This window comes from Electrophorus electricus, chromosome 19 (assembly GCF_013358815.1).
Source record: "Electrophorus electricus isolate fEleEle1 chromosome 19, fEleEle1.pri, whole genome shotgun sequence".
Classification (NCBI taxonomy): domain Eukaryota; kingdom Metazoa; phylum Chordata; class Actinopteri; order Gymnotiformes; family Gymnotidae; genus Electrophorus; species Electrophorus electricus.
Window position 1 is genome coordinate 140,513 of NC_049553.1, and position 14,098 is coordinate 154,610.

General features: G+C 36.0%; 2 pseudogenes; both read right to left on the bottom strand.

The window, feature by feature from the left end:
- Positions 1-122: 122 nt before the first annotated feature.
- Positions 123-241, bottom strand: LOC118240336 (annotated as a pseudogene).
- Positions 242-4,199: 3,958 nt separating this feature from the next.
- LOC118240337 lies at positions 4,200-4,318 on the bottom strand (annotated as a pseudogene).
- Between the last annotated feature and the right edge of the window lie 9,780 nt (positions 4,319-14,098).

Consider the following 14,098-nt stretch of genomic DNA (forward strand, 5'->3'; position numbering starts at 1 on the left):
GATGCAAGAAAAGCCTACAGCAGCTGCTATTCTTAGGTGCTAACAGATAGTTTTTTCTATTAATCAGTGCACTTCAGATTTGAGCATGTCAGCTTGAATGTAAATTAAAGTGATGCAAGAAAAGCCTACAGCAGCTGGTATTCCTAGGTAGGGTCCCACCTCAGTACTATCCAAGTCCAAATTTGCTTAGCTTCAAAGGTCAGATGAGATTGGGCGTTCTCAAACTAGTGTGGCCGTAAGCCTTAAACACTTACTCAAATTGCCTATTCATAGTAAATATGATCAAAGACCAATATGACAATTTTTTTTATTTAAGCACTGCACTTGACATTCTAGAATGTTAGCTTGAAAGTAAATTAAAATGATGCAATAAAAGCTTACAACATCTGGGATTCAGAGGCACTAACAGACAGATTTTTTATTAATCACTGCACTTCACATTCACGCATGTCAGTTGGAGAGTAAATTAAAGTGATGCAATAAAAACTTACAGCATCTGCTATTCCCAGGAGCTAACAGATACTTTGATTTATTGATTCACTGCACTACAAATTTGAGCATGATAGCCTGAACATAAATTAAAGGGATGCAATAAAATCTTACAGCACCTGCTATTCCCTGGTGCAAAAAGATTTCTATTTAATCTGTGCACTTCAGATAGAAGCATGTCAGTTGCAGAGTAAATTAAAGTGATGCAACAAATACCTACAGCATCTGCTATTCCCAGATGCTAACAGATAGTTTTTTTTATTAATCACTGCACTTCACATTTGAGCATTTCAGCTTGAAAATAAATTAAAGTGATGCAAGAAAAGCCTACACCAGCTGCTACTCCTAGGTAGGGTCCCACCTCAGTACTATTCAGGTCCAAATTTACTTAGCTTCAAAGGTCAGATGAGATTGGGCGTTCTCAACCTGGTGTGGCCGTAAGCCTTAAGCACTTACTCTAATTGCGTATTCATAGCAAATATGATCAAAGACCAATCTGACAATTTTTTTTATTTAATCACTGCACTTGACATTCTAGAATGTTAGCTTGAAAGTAAATTAAAATGATGCAATAAAAGCTTACAACATTTGGGATTCAGAGGCACTAACAGACAGATTTGTTATTAATCACTGCACTTCACATTCACGCATGTCAGTTGGAGAGTAAATTAAAGGGATGCAATAAAATCTTACAGCACCTGCTATTCCCTGGTGCAAACAGATTTCTATTTAATCACTGCACTTCACATTTGAGCATGTCAGCTTGAAAGTAAATTAAAGTGATGCAAGAAAAGCCTACGGCATCTGCTATTCCCAGGAGCTAACAGATAGTTTGATTTAATGATTCACTGCACTTCAAATTTGAGCATGATAGCCTGAACATAAATTAAGGGGATGCAATAAAAACTTACAGCATCTGCTATTCCCAGGTGTTAACAGATAGTTTGATATAATGATTCACTGCACTTCAAATTTGAGCATGATAGCCTGAACATAAATTAAAGGGATGCAATAAAATCTTAAAGCACCTGCTATTCCCTGGTGCAAAAGGATTTCTATTTAATCTGTGCACTTCACATAGAAGCATGTCAGTTGCAGAGTAAATTAAAGTGATGCAACAAATACCTACAGCATATGCTATTCCCAGGTGCTAACAGATAGTTTTTTCTATTAATCAGTGCCCTTCACATTTGAGCATGTCAGCTTGAATGTAAATTAAAGTGATGCAAGAAAAGCCTACAGCAGCTGGTATTCCTAGGTAGGGTCCCACCTCAGTACTATCCAGGTCTAAAGTTGCTTAGCTTCAAAGGTCAGATAAGATTGGGCGTTCTCAAACTGGTGTGGCCGTAAGCCTTAAACACGTACTCTAATTGCCTATTCATAGCAAATATGATCAAAGACCAATCTGACAATTTTTTTTATTTAAGCACTGCACTTGACATTCTAGAATGTTAGCTTGAAAGTAAATTAAAATGATGCAATAAAAGCTTACAACATCTGGGATTCAGAGGCACTAACAGACAGATTTTTTATTAATCACTGCACTTCACATTCACGCATGTCAGTTGGAGAGTAAATTAAAGTGATGCAATAAAAACTTACAGCATCTGCTATTCCCAGGAGCTAACAGATACTTTGATTTAATGATTCACTGCACTACAAATTTGAGCATGATAGCCTGAACATAAATTAAAGTGATGCAACAAATACCTACAGCATCTACTATTCCCAGTTGCTAACAGATAGTTTGATTTAATGATTCACTGCACTTCAAATTTGAGCATGATAGCTTGAACATAAATTAAAGGGATGCAATAAAATCTTACAGCACCTGCTATTCCCTGGTGCAAAAATATTTCTATTTAATCTGTGCACATCACATAGAAGCATGTCAGTTGCAGAGTAAATTAAAGTGATGCAACAAATACCTACAGCATCTGCTATTCCCAGTTGCTAACAGATAGTTTGATTTAATGATTCACTGCACTTCAAATTTGAGCATGATAGCTTGAACATAAATTAAAGGGATGCAATAAAATCTTACAGCACCTGCTATTCCCTGGTGCAAAAAGATTTCTATTTAATCACTGCACTTCACATTTGAGCATGTCAGCTTGAAAGTAAATTAAAGTGATGCAAGAAAAGCCTACAGCATCTGCTATTCCCAGGAGCTAACAGATAGTTTGATTTAATGATTCACTGCACTTCAAATTTGGGCATGATAGCTTGAACATAAATTAAAAGGATGCAATAAAATCTTACAGCACCTGCTATTCCCTGGTGCAAAAATATTTCTATTTAATCTGTGCACTGCACATAGAAGCATGTCAGTTGCAGAGTAAATTAAAGTTATGCAACAAATACCTACAGCATCTGCTATTCCCAGGTGCTAACAGATAGTTTTTTTTATTAATCACTGCACTTCACATTTGAGCATGTCAGCTTGAAAGTAAATTAAAGTGATGCAATAAAAACTAACAGATAGTTTGATTTAATGATTCACTGCACTTCAAATTTGAGCATGATAGCCTGAACATAAATTAAGGGGATGCAATAAAAACTTACAGCATCTGCTATTCCCAGGTGTTAACAGATAGTTTGATATAATGATTCACTGCACTTCAAATTTGAGCATGATAGCCTGAACATAAATTAAAGGGATGCAATAAAATCTTAAAGCACCTGCTATTCCCTGGTTCAAAAGGATTTCTATTTAATCTGTGCACTTCACATAGAAGCAGGTCCAAAGTTGCTTAGCTTCAAAGGTCAGATAAGATTGGGCGTTCTCAAACTGGTGTGGCCGTAAGCCTTAAACACGTACTCTAATTGCCTATTCATAGCAAATATGATCAAAGACCAATCTGACAATTTTTTTTATTTAAGCACTGCACTTGACATTCTAGAATGTTAGCTTGAAAGTAAATTAAAATGATGCAATAAAAGCTTACAACATCTGGGATTCAGAGGCACTAACAGACAGATTTTTTATTAATCACTGCACTTCACATTCACGCATGTCAGTTGGAGAGTAAATTAAAGTGATGCAATAAAAACTTACAGCATCTGCTATTCCCAGGAGCTAACAGATACTTTGATTTAATGATTCACTGCACTACAAATTTGAGCATGATAGCCTGAACATAAATTAAAGTGATGCAACAAATACCTACAGCATCTACTATTCCCAGTTGCTAACAGATAGTTTGATTTAATGATTCACTGCACTTCAAATTTGAGCATGATAGCTTGAACATAAATTAAAGGGATGCAATAAAATCTTACAGCACCTGCTATTCCCTGGTGCAAAAAGATTTCTATTTAATCTGTGCACTTCAGATAGAAGCATGTCAGTTGCAGAGTAAATTAAAGTGATGCAACAAATACCTACAGCATCTGCTATTCCCAGTTGCTAACAGATAGTTTGATTTAATGATTCACTGCACTTCAAATTTGAGCATGATAGCTTGAACATAAATTAAAGGGATGCAATAAAATCTTACAGCACCTGCTATTCCCTGGTGCAAAAAGATTTCTATTTAATCACTGCACTTCACATTTGAGCATGTCAGCTTGAAAGTAAATTAAAGTGATGCAAGAAAAGCCTACAGCAGCTGCTATTTTTAGGTGCTAACAGATAGTTTTTTCTATTAATCAGTGCACTTCAGATTTGAGCATGTCAGCTTGAATGTAAATTAAAGTGATGCAAGAAAAGCCTACAGCAGCTGGTATTCCTAGGTAGGGTCCCACCTCAGTACTATCCAAGTCCAAATTTGCTTAGCTTCAAAGGTCAGATGAGATTGGGCGTTCTCAAACTAGTGTGGCCGTAAGCCTTAAACACTTACTCAAATTGCCTATTCATAGTAAATATGATCAAAGACCAATATGACAATTTTTTTTATTTAAGCACTGCACTTGACATTCTAGAATGTTAGCTTGAAAGTAAATTAAAATGATGCAATAAAAGCTTACAACATCTGGGATTCAGAGGCACTAACAGACAGATTTTTTATTAATCACTGCACTTCACATTCACGCATGTCAGTTGGAGAATAAATTAAAGTGATGCAATAAAAACTTACAGCATCTGCTATTCCCAGGAGCTAACAGATACTTTGATTTAATGATTCACTGCACTACAAATTTGAGCATGATAGCCTGAACATAAATTAAAGTGATGCAACAAATACCTACAGCATCTACTATTCCCAGTTGCTAACAGATAGTTTGATTTAATGATTCACTGCACTTCAAATTTGAGCATGATAGCTTGAACATAAATTAAAGGGATGCAATAAAATCTTACAGCACCTGCTATTCCCTGGTGCAAAAAGATTTCTATTTAATCTGTGCACTTCACATAGAAGCATGTCAGTTGCAGAGCAAATTAAAGTGATGCAACAAATACCTACAGCATCTGCTATTCCCAGTTGCTAACAGATAGTTTGATTTAATGATTCACTGCACTTCAAATTTGAGCATGATAGCTTGAACATAAATTAAAGGGATGCAATAAAATCTTACAGCACCTGCTATTCCCTGGTGCAAAAAGATTTCTATTTAATCTGTGCACTTCACATAGAAGCATGTCAGTTGCAGAGCAAATTAAAGTGATGCAACAAATACCTACAGCATCTGCTATTCCCAGTTGCTAACAGATAGTTTGATTTAATGATTCACTGCACTTCAAATTTGAGCATGATAGCTTGAACATAAATTAAAGGGATGCAATAAAATCTTACAGCACCTGCTATTCCCTGGTGCAAAAAGATTTCTATTTAATCACTGCACTTCACATTTGAGCATGTCAGCTTGAAAGTAAATTAAAGTGATGCAAGAAAAGCCTACAGCATCTGCTATTCCCAGGAGCTAACAGATAGTTTGATTTAATGATTCACTGCACTTCAAATTTGGGCATGATAGCTTGAACATAAATTAAAGGGATGCAATAAAAACTTACAGCATCTTCTATTCCCAGGTGTTAACAGAAAGTTTGATATAATGATTCACTGCACTTCAAATTTGAGCATGATAGCCTGAACATAAATTAAAGGGATGCAATAAAATCTTAAAGCACCTGCTATTCCCTGGTGCAAAAGGATTTCTATTTAATCTGTGCACTTCACATAGAAGCATGTCAGTTGCAGAGTAAATTAAAGTGATGCAACAAATACCTACAGCATATGCTATTCCCAGGTGCTAACAGATAGTTTTTTCTATTAATCAGTGCCCTTCACATTTGAGCATGTCAGCTTGAATGTAAATTAAAGTGATGCAAGAAAAGCCTACAGCAGCTGGTATTCCTAGGTAGGGTCCCAGCTCAGTACTATCCAGGTCCAAAGTTGCTTAGCTTCAAAGGTCAGATAAGATTGGGCGTTCTCAAACTGGTGTGGCCGTAAGCCTTAAACACGTACTCTAATTGCCTATTCATAGCAAATATGATCAAAGACCAATCTGACAATTTTTTTTATTTAAGCACTGCACTTGACATTCTAGAATGTTAGCTTGAAAGTAAATTAAAATGATGCAATAAAAGCTTACAACATCTGGGATTCAGAGGCACTAACAGACAGATTTTTTATTAATCACTGCACTTCACATTCACGCATGTCAGTTGGAGAGTAAATTAAAGTGATGCAATAAAAACTTACAGCATCTGCTATTCCCAGGAGCTAACAGATACTTTGATTTAATGATTCACTGCACTACAAATTTGAGCATGATAGCCTGAACATAAATTAAAGTGATGCAACAAATACCTACAGCATCTACTATTCCCAGTTGCTAACAGATAGTTTGATTTAATGATTCACTGCACTTCAAATTTGAGCATGATAGCTTGAACATAAATTAAAGGGATGCAATAAAATCTTACAGCACCTGCTATTCCCTGGTGCAAAAAGATTTCTATTTAATCTGTGCACTTCAGATAGAAGCATGTCAGTTGCTGAGTAAATTAAAGTGATGCAACAAATACCTACAGCATCTGCTATTCCCAGTTGCTAACAGATAGTTTGATTTAATGATTCACTGCACTTCAAATTTGAGCATGATAGCTTGAACATAAATTAAAGGGATGCAATAAAATCTTACAGCACCTGCTATTCCCTGGTGCAAAAAGATTTCTATTTAATCACTGCACTTCACATTTGAGCATGTCAGCTTGAAAGTAAATTAAAGTGATGCAAGAAAAGCCTACAGCAGCTGCTATTCTTAGGTGCTAACAGATAGTTTTTTCTATTAATCAGTGCACTTCACATTTGAGCATTTCAGCTTGAAAATAAATTAAAGTGATGCAAGAAAAGCCTACACCAGCTGTTACTCCTAGGTAGGGTCCCACCTCAGTACTATCCAGGTCCAAATTTACTTAGCTTCAAAGGTCAGATGAGATTGGGCGTTCTCAACGTGGTGTGGCCGTAAGCCTTAAGCACTTACTCTAATTGCGTATTCATAGCAAATATGATCAAAGACCAATCTGACAATTTTTTTTATTTAATCACTGCACTTGACATTCTAGAATGTTAGCTTGAAAGTAAATTAAAATGATGCAATAAAAGCTTACAACATCTGGGATTCAGAGGCACTAACAGACAGATTTGTTATTAATCACTGCACTTCACATTCACGCATGTCAGTTGGAGAGTAAATTAAAGGGATGCAATAAAATCTTACAGCACCTGCTATTCCCTGGTGCAAAAAGATTTCTATTTAATCACTGCACTTCACATTTGAGCATGTCAGCTTGAAAGTAAATTAAAGTGATGCAAGAAAAGCCTACAGCATCTGCTATTCCCAGGAGCTAACAGATAGTTTGATTTAATGATTCACTGCACTTCAAATTTGAGCATGATAGCCTGAACATAAATTAAGGGGATGCAATAAAAACTTACAGCATCTGCTATTCCCAGGTGTTAACAGATAGTTTGATATAATGATTCACTGCACTTCAAATTTGAGCATGATAGCCTGAACATAAATTAAAGGGATGCAATAAAATCTTAAAGCACCTGCTATTCCCTGGTGCAAAAGGATTTCTATTTAATCTGTGCACTTCACATAGAAGCATGTCAGTTGCAGAGTAAATTAAAGTGATGCAACAAATACCTACAGCATCTGCTATTCCCAGTTGCTAACAGATAGTTTGATTTAATGATTCACTGCACTTCAAATTTGAGCATGATAGCTTGAACATAAATTAAAGGGATGCAATAAAATCTTACAGCACCTGCTATTCCCTGGTGCAAAAAGATTTCTATTTAATCACTGCACTTCACATTTGAGCATGGCAGCTTGAAAGTAAATTAAAGTGATGCAAGAAAAGCCTACAGCATCTGCTATTCCCAGGAGCTAACAGATAGTTTGATTTAATGATTCACTGCACTTCAAATTTGGGCATGATAGCTTGAACATAAATTAAAGGGATGCAATAAAATCTTACAGCACCTGCTATTCCCTGGTGCAAAAAGATTTCTATTTAATCTGTGCACTTCACATAGAAGCATGTCAGTTGCAGAGCAAATTAAAGTGATGCAACAAATACCTACAGCATCTGCTATTCCCAGTTGCTAACAGATAGTTTGATTTAATGATTCACTGCACTTCAAATTTGAGCATGATAGCTTGAACATAAATTAAAGGGATGCAATAAAATCTTACAGCACCTGCTATTCCCTGGTGCAAAAAGATTTCTATTTAATCACTGCACTTCACATTTGAGCATGTCAGCTTGAAAGTAAATTAAAGTGATGCAAGAAAAGCCTACAGCATCTGCTATTCCCAGGAGCTAACAGATAGTTTGATTTAATGATTCACTGCACTTCAAATTTGGGCATGATAGCTTGAACATAAATTAAAGGGATGCAATAAAAACTTACAGCATCTTCTATTCCCAGGTGCTAACAGATAGTTTTTTCTATTAATCAGTGCCCTTCACATTTGAGCATGTCAGCTTGAATGTAAATTAAAGTGATGCAAGAAAAGCCTACAGCAGCTGGTATTCCTAGGTAGGGTCCCAGCTCAGTACTATCCAGGTCCAATGTTGCTTAGCTTCAAAGGTCAGATAAGATTGGGCGTTCTCAAACTGGTGTGGCCGTAAGCCTTAAACACGTACTCTAATTGCCTATTCATAGCAAATATGATCAAAGACCAATCTGACAATTTTTTTTATTTAAGCACTGCACTTGACATTCTAGAATGTTAGCTTGAAAGTAAATTAAAATGATGCAATAAAAGCTTACAACATCTGGGATTCAGAGGCACTAACAGACAGATTTTTTATTAATCACTGCACTTCACATTCACGCATGTCAGTTGGAGAGTAAATTAAAGTGATGCAATAAAAACTTACAGCATCTGCTATTCCCAGGAGCTAACAGATACTTTGATTTAATGATTCACTGCACTACAAATTTGAGCATGATAGCCTGAACATAAATTAAAGTGATGCAACAAATACCTACAGCATCTACTATTCCCAGTTGCTAACAGATAGTTTGATTTAATGATTCACTGCACTTCAAATTTGAGCATGATAGCTTGAACATAAATTAAAGGGATGCAATAAAATCTTACAGCACCTGCTATTCCCTGGTGCAAAAAGATTTCTATTTAATCTGTGCACTTCAGATAGAAGCATGTCAGTTGCAGAGTAAATTAAAGTGATGCAACAAATACCTACAGCATCTGCTATTCCCAGTTGCTAACAGATAGTTTGATTTAATGATTCACTGCACTTCAAATTTGAGCATGATAGCTTGAACATAAATTATAGGGATGCAATAAAATCTTACAGCACCTGCTATTCCCTGGTGCAAAAAGATTTCTATTTAATCACTGCACTTCACATTTGAGCATGTCAGCTTGAAAGTAAATTAAAGTGATGCAAGAAAAGCCTACAGCAGCTGCTATTCTTAGGTGCTAACAGATAGTTTTTTCTATTAATCAGTGCACTTCACATTTGAGCATTTCAGCTTGAAAATAAATTAAAGTGATGCAAGAAAAGCCTACACCAGCTGCTACTCCTAGGTAGGGTCCCACCTCAGTACTATCCAGGTCCAAATTTACTTAGCTTCAAAGGATAGATGAGATTGGGCGTTCTCAACCTGGTGTGGCCGTAAGCCTTAAGCACTTACTCTAATTGCGTATTCATAGCAAATATGATCAAAGACCAATCTGACAATTTTTTTTATTTAATCACTGCACTTGACATTCTAGAATGTTAGCTTGAAAGTAAATTAAAATGATGCAATAAAAGATTACAACATCTGGGATTCAGAGGCACTAACAGACAGATTTGTTATTAATCACTGCACTTCACATTCACGCATGTCAGTTGGAGAGTAAATTAAAGGGATGCAATAAAATCTTACAGCACCTGCTATTCCCTGGTGCAAAAAGATTTCTATTTAATCACTGCACTTCACATTTGAGCATGTCAGCTTGAAAGTAAATTAAAGTGATGCAAGAAAAGCCTACAGCATCTGCTATTCCCAGGAGCTAACAGATAGTTTGATTTAATGATTCACTGCACTTCAAATTTGAGCATGATAGCCTGAACATAAATTAAGGGGATGCAATAAAAACTTACAGCACCTGCTATTCCCTGGTGCAAAAATATTTCTATTTAATCTGTGCACTTCAGATAGAAGCATGTCAGTTGCAGAGTAAATTAAAGTGATGCAACAAATACCTACAGCATCTGCTATTCCCAGTTGCTAACAGATAGTTTGATTTAATGATTCACTGCACTTCAAATTTGAGCATGTAGCTTGAACATAAATTAAAGGGATGCAATAAAATCTTACAGCACCTGCTATTCCCTGGTGCAAAAAGATTTCTATTTAATCACTGCACTTCACATTTGAGCATGTCAGCTTGAAAGTAAATTAAAGTGATGCAAGAAAAGCCTACAGCATCTGCTATTCCCAGGAGCTAACAGATAGTTTGATTTAATGATTCACTGCACTTCAAATTTGGTCATGATAGCTTGAACATAAATTAAAGGGATGCAATAAAATCTTACAGCACCTGCTATTCCCTGGTGCAAAAATATTTCTATTTAATCTGTGCACTGCACATAGAAGCATGTCAGTTGCAGAGTAAATTAAAGTTATGCAACAAATACCTACAGCATATGCTATTCCCAGGTGCTAACAGATAGTTTTTTCTATTAATCAGTGCCCTTCACATTTGAGCATGTCAGCTTGAATGTAAATTAAAGTGATGCAAGAAAAGCCTACAGCAGCTGGTATTCCTAGGTAGGGTCCCAGCTCAGTACTATCCAGGTCCAATGTTGCTTAGCTTCAAAGGTCAGATAAGATTGGGCGTTCTCAAACTGGTGTGGCCGTAAGCCTTAAACACGTACTCTAATTGCCTATTCATAGCAAATATGATCAAAGACCAATCTGACAATTTTTTTTATTTAAGCACTGCACTTGACATTCTAGAATGTTAGCTTGAAAGTAAATTAAAATGATGCAATAAAAGCTTACAACATCTGGGATTCAGAGGCACTAACAGACAGATTTTTTATTAATCACTGCACTTCACATTCACGCATGTCAGTTGGAGAGTAAATTAAAGTGATGCAATAAAAACTTACAGCATCTGCTATTCCCAGGAGCTAACAGATAGTTTGATTTAATGATTCACTGCACTACAAATTTGAGCATGATAGCCTGAACATAAATTAAAGTGATGCAACAAATACCTACAGCATCTACTATTCCCAGTTGCTAACAGATAGTTTGATTTAATGATTCACTGCACTTCAAATTTGAGCATGATAGCTTGAACATAAATTAAAGGGATGCAATAAAATCTTACAGCACCTGCTATTCCCTGGTGCAAAAAGATTTCTATTTAATCTGTGCACTTCAGATAGAAGCATGTCAGTTGCAGAGTAAATTAAAGTGATGCAACAAATACCTACAGCATCTGCTATTCCCAGTTGCTAACAGATAGTTTGATTTAATGATTCACTGCACTTCAAATTTGAGCATGATAGCTTGAACATAAATTAAAGGGATGCAATAAAATCTTACAGCACCTGCTATTCCCTGGTGCAAAAAGATTTCTATTTAATCACTGCACTTCACATTTGAGCATGTCAGCTTGAAAGTAAATTAAAGTGATGCAAGAAAAGCCTACAGCAGCTGCTATTCTTAGGTGCTAACAGATAGTTTTTTCTATTAATCAGTGCACTTCACATTTGAGCATTTCAGCTTGAAAATAAATTAAAGTGATGCAAGAAAAGCCTACACCAGCTGCTACTCCTAGGTAGGGTCCCACCTCAGTACTATCCAGGTCCAAATTTACTTAGCTTCAAAGGACAGATGAGATTGGGCGTTCTCAACCTGGTGTGGCCGTAAGCCTTAAGCACTTACTCTAATTGCGTATTCATAGCAAATATGATCAAAGACCAATCTGACAATTTTTTTTATTTAATCACTGCACTTGACATTCTAGAATGTTAGCTTGAAAGTAAATTAAAATGATGCAATAAAAGATTACAACATCTGGGATTCAGAGGCACTAACAGACAGATTTGTTATTAATCACTGCACTTCACATTCACGCATGTCAGTTGGAGAGTAAATTAAAGGGATGCAATAAAATCTTACAGCACCTGCTATTCCCTGGTGCAAAAAGATTTCTATTTAATCACTGCACTTCACATTTGAGCATGTCAGCTTGAAAGTAAATTAAAGTGATGCAAGAAAAGCCTACAGCATCTGCTATTCCCAGGAGCTAACAGATAGTTTGATTTAATGATTCACTGCACTTCAAATTTGAGCATGATAGCCTGAACATAAATTAAGGGGATGCAATAAAAACTTACAGCACCTGCTATTCCCTGGTGCAAAAATATTTCTATTTAATCTGTGCACTTCAGATAGAAGCATGTCAGTTGCAGAGTAAATTAAAGTGATGCAACAAATACCTACAGCATCTGCTATTCCCAGTTGCTAACAGATAGTTTGATTTAATGATTCACTGCACTTCAAATTTGAGCATGATAGCTTGAACATAAATTAAAGGGATGCAATAAAATCTTACAGCACCTGCTATTCCCTGGTGCAAAAAGATTTCTATTTAATCACTGCACTTCACATTTGAGCATGTCAGCTTGAAAGTAAATTAAAGTGATGCAAGAAAAGCCTACAGCATCTGCTATTCCCAGGAGCTAACAGATAGTTTGATTTAATGATTCACTGCACTTCAAATTTGGTCATGATAGCTTGAACATAAATTAAAGGGATGCAATAAAATCTTACAGCACCTGCTATTCCCTGGTGCAAAAATATTTCTATTTAATCTGTGCACTGCACATAGAAGCATGTCAGTTGCAGAGTAAATTAAAGTTATGCAACAAATACCTACAGCATCTGCTATTCCCAGGTGCTAACAGATAGTTTTTTTTATTAATCACTGCACTTCACATTTGAGCATGTCAGCTTGAAAGTAAATTAAAGTGATGCAATAAAAACTAACAGATAGTTTGATTTAATGATTCACTGCACTTCAAATTTGAGCATGATAGCCTGAACATAAATTAAGGGGATGCAATAAAAACTTACAGCATCTGCTATTCCCAGGTGTTAACAGATAGTTTGATATAATGATTCACTGCACTTCAAATTTGAGCATGATAGCCTGAACATAAATTAAAGGGATGCAATAAAATCTTACAGCACCTGCTATTCCCTGGTGCAAAAAGATTTCTATTTAATCTGTGCACTTCAGATAGAAGCATGTCAGTTGCTGAGTAAATTAAAGTGATGCAACAAATACCTACAGCATCTGCTATTCCCAGTTGCTAACAGATAGTTTGATTTAATGATTCACTGCACTTCAAATTTGAGCATGATAGCTTGAACATAAATTAAAGGGATGCAATAAAATCTTACAGCACCTGCTATTCCCTGGTGCAAAAAGATTTCTATTTAATCACTGCACTTCACATTTGAGCATGTCAGCTTGAAAGTAAATTAAAGTGATGCAAGAAAAGCCTACAGCAGCTGCTATTCTTAGGTGCTAACAGATAGTTTTTTCTATTAATCAGTGCACTTCACATTTGAGCATTTCAGCTTGAAAATAAATTAAAGTGATGCAAGAAAAGCCTACACCAGCTGTTACTCCTAGGTAGGGTCCCACCTCAGTACTATCCAGGTCCAAATTTACTTAGCTTCAAAGGTCAGATGAGATTGGGCGTTCTCAACCTGGTGTGGCCGTAAGCCTTAAGCACTTACTCTAATTGCGTATTCATAGCAAATATGATCAAAGACCAATCTGACAATTTTTTTATTTAATCACTGCACTTGACATTCTAGAATGTTAGCTTGAAAGTAAATTAAAATGATGCAATAAAAGCTTACAACATCTGGGATTCAGAGGCACTAACAGACAGATTTGTTATTAATCACTGCACTTCACATTCACGCATGTCAGTTGGAGAGTAAATTAAAGGGATGCAATAAAATCTTACAGCACCTGCTATTCCCTGGTGCAAAAAGATTTCTATTTAATCACTGCACTTCACATTTGAGCATGTCAGCTTGAAAGTAAATTAAAGTGATGCAAGAAAAGCCTACAGCAGCTGCTATTCTTAGGT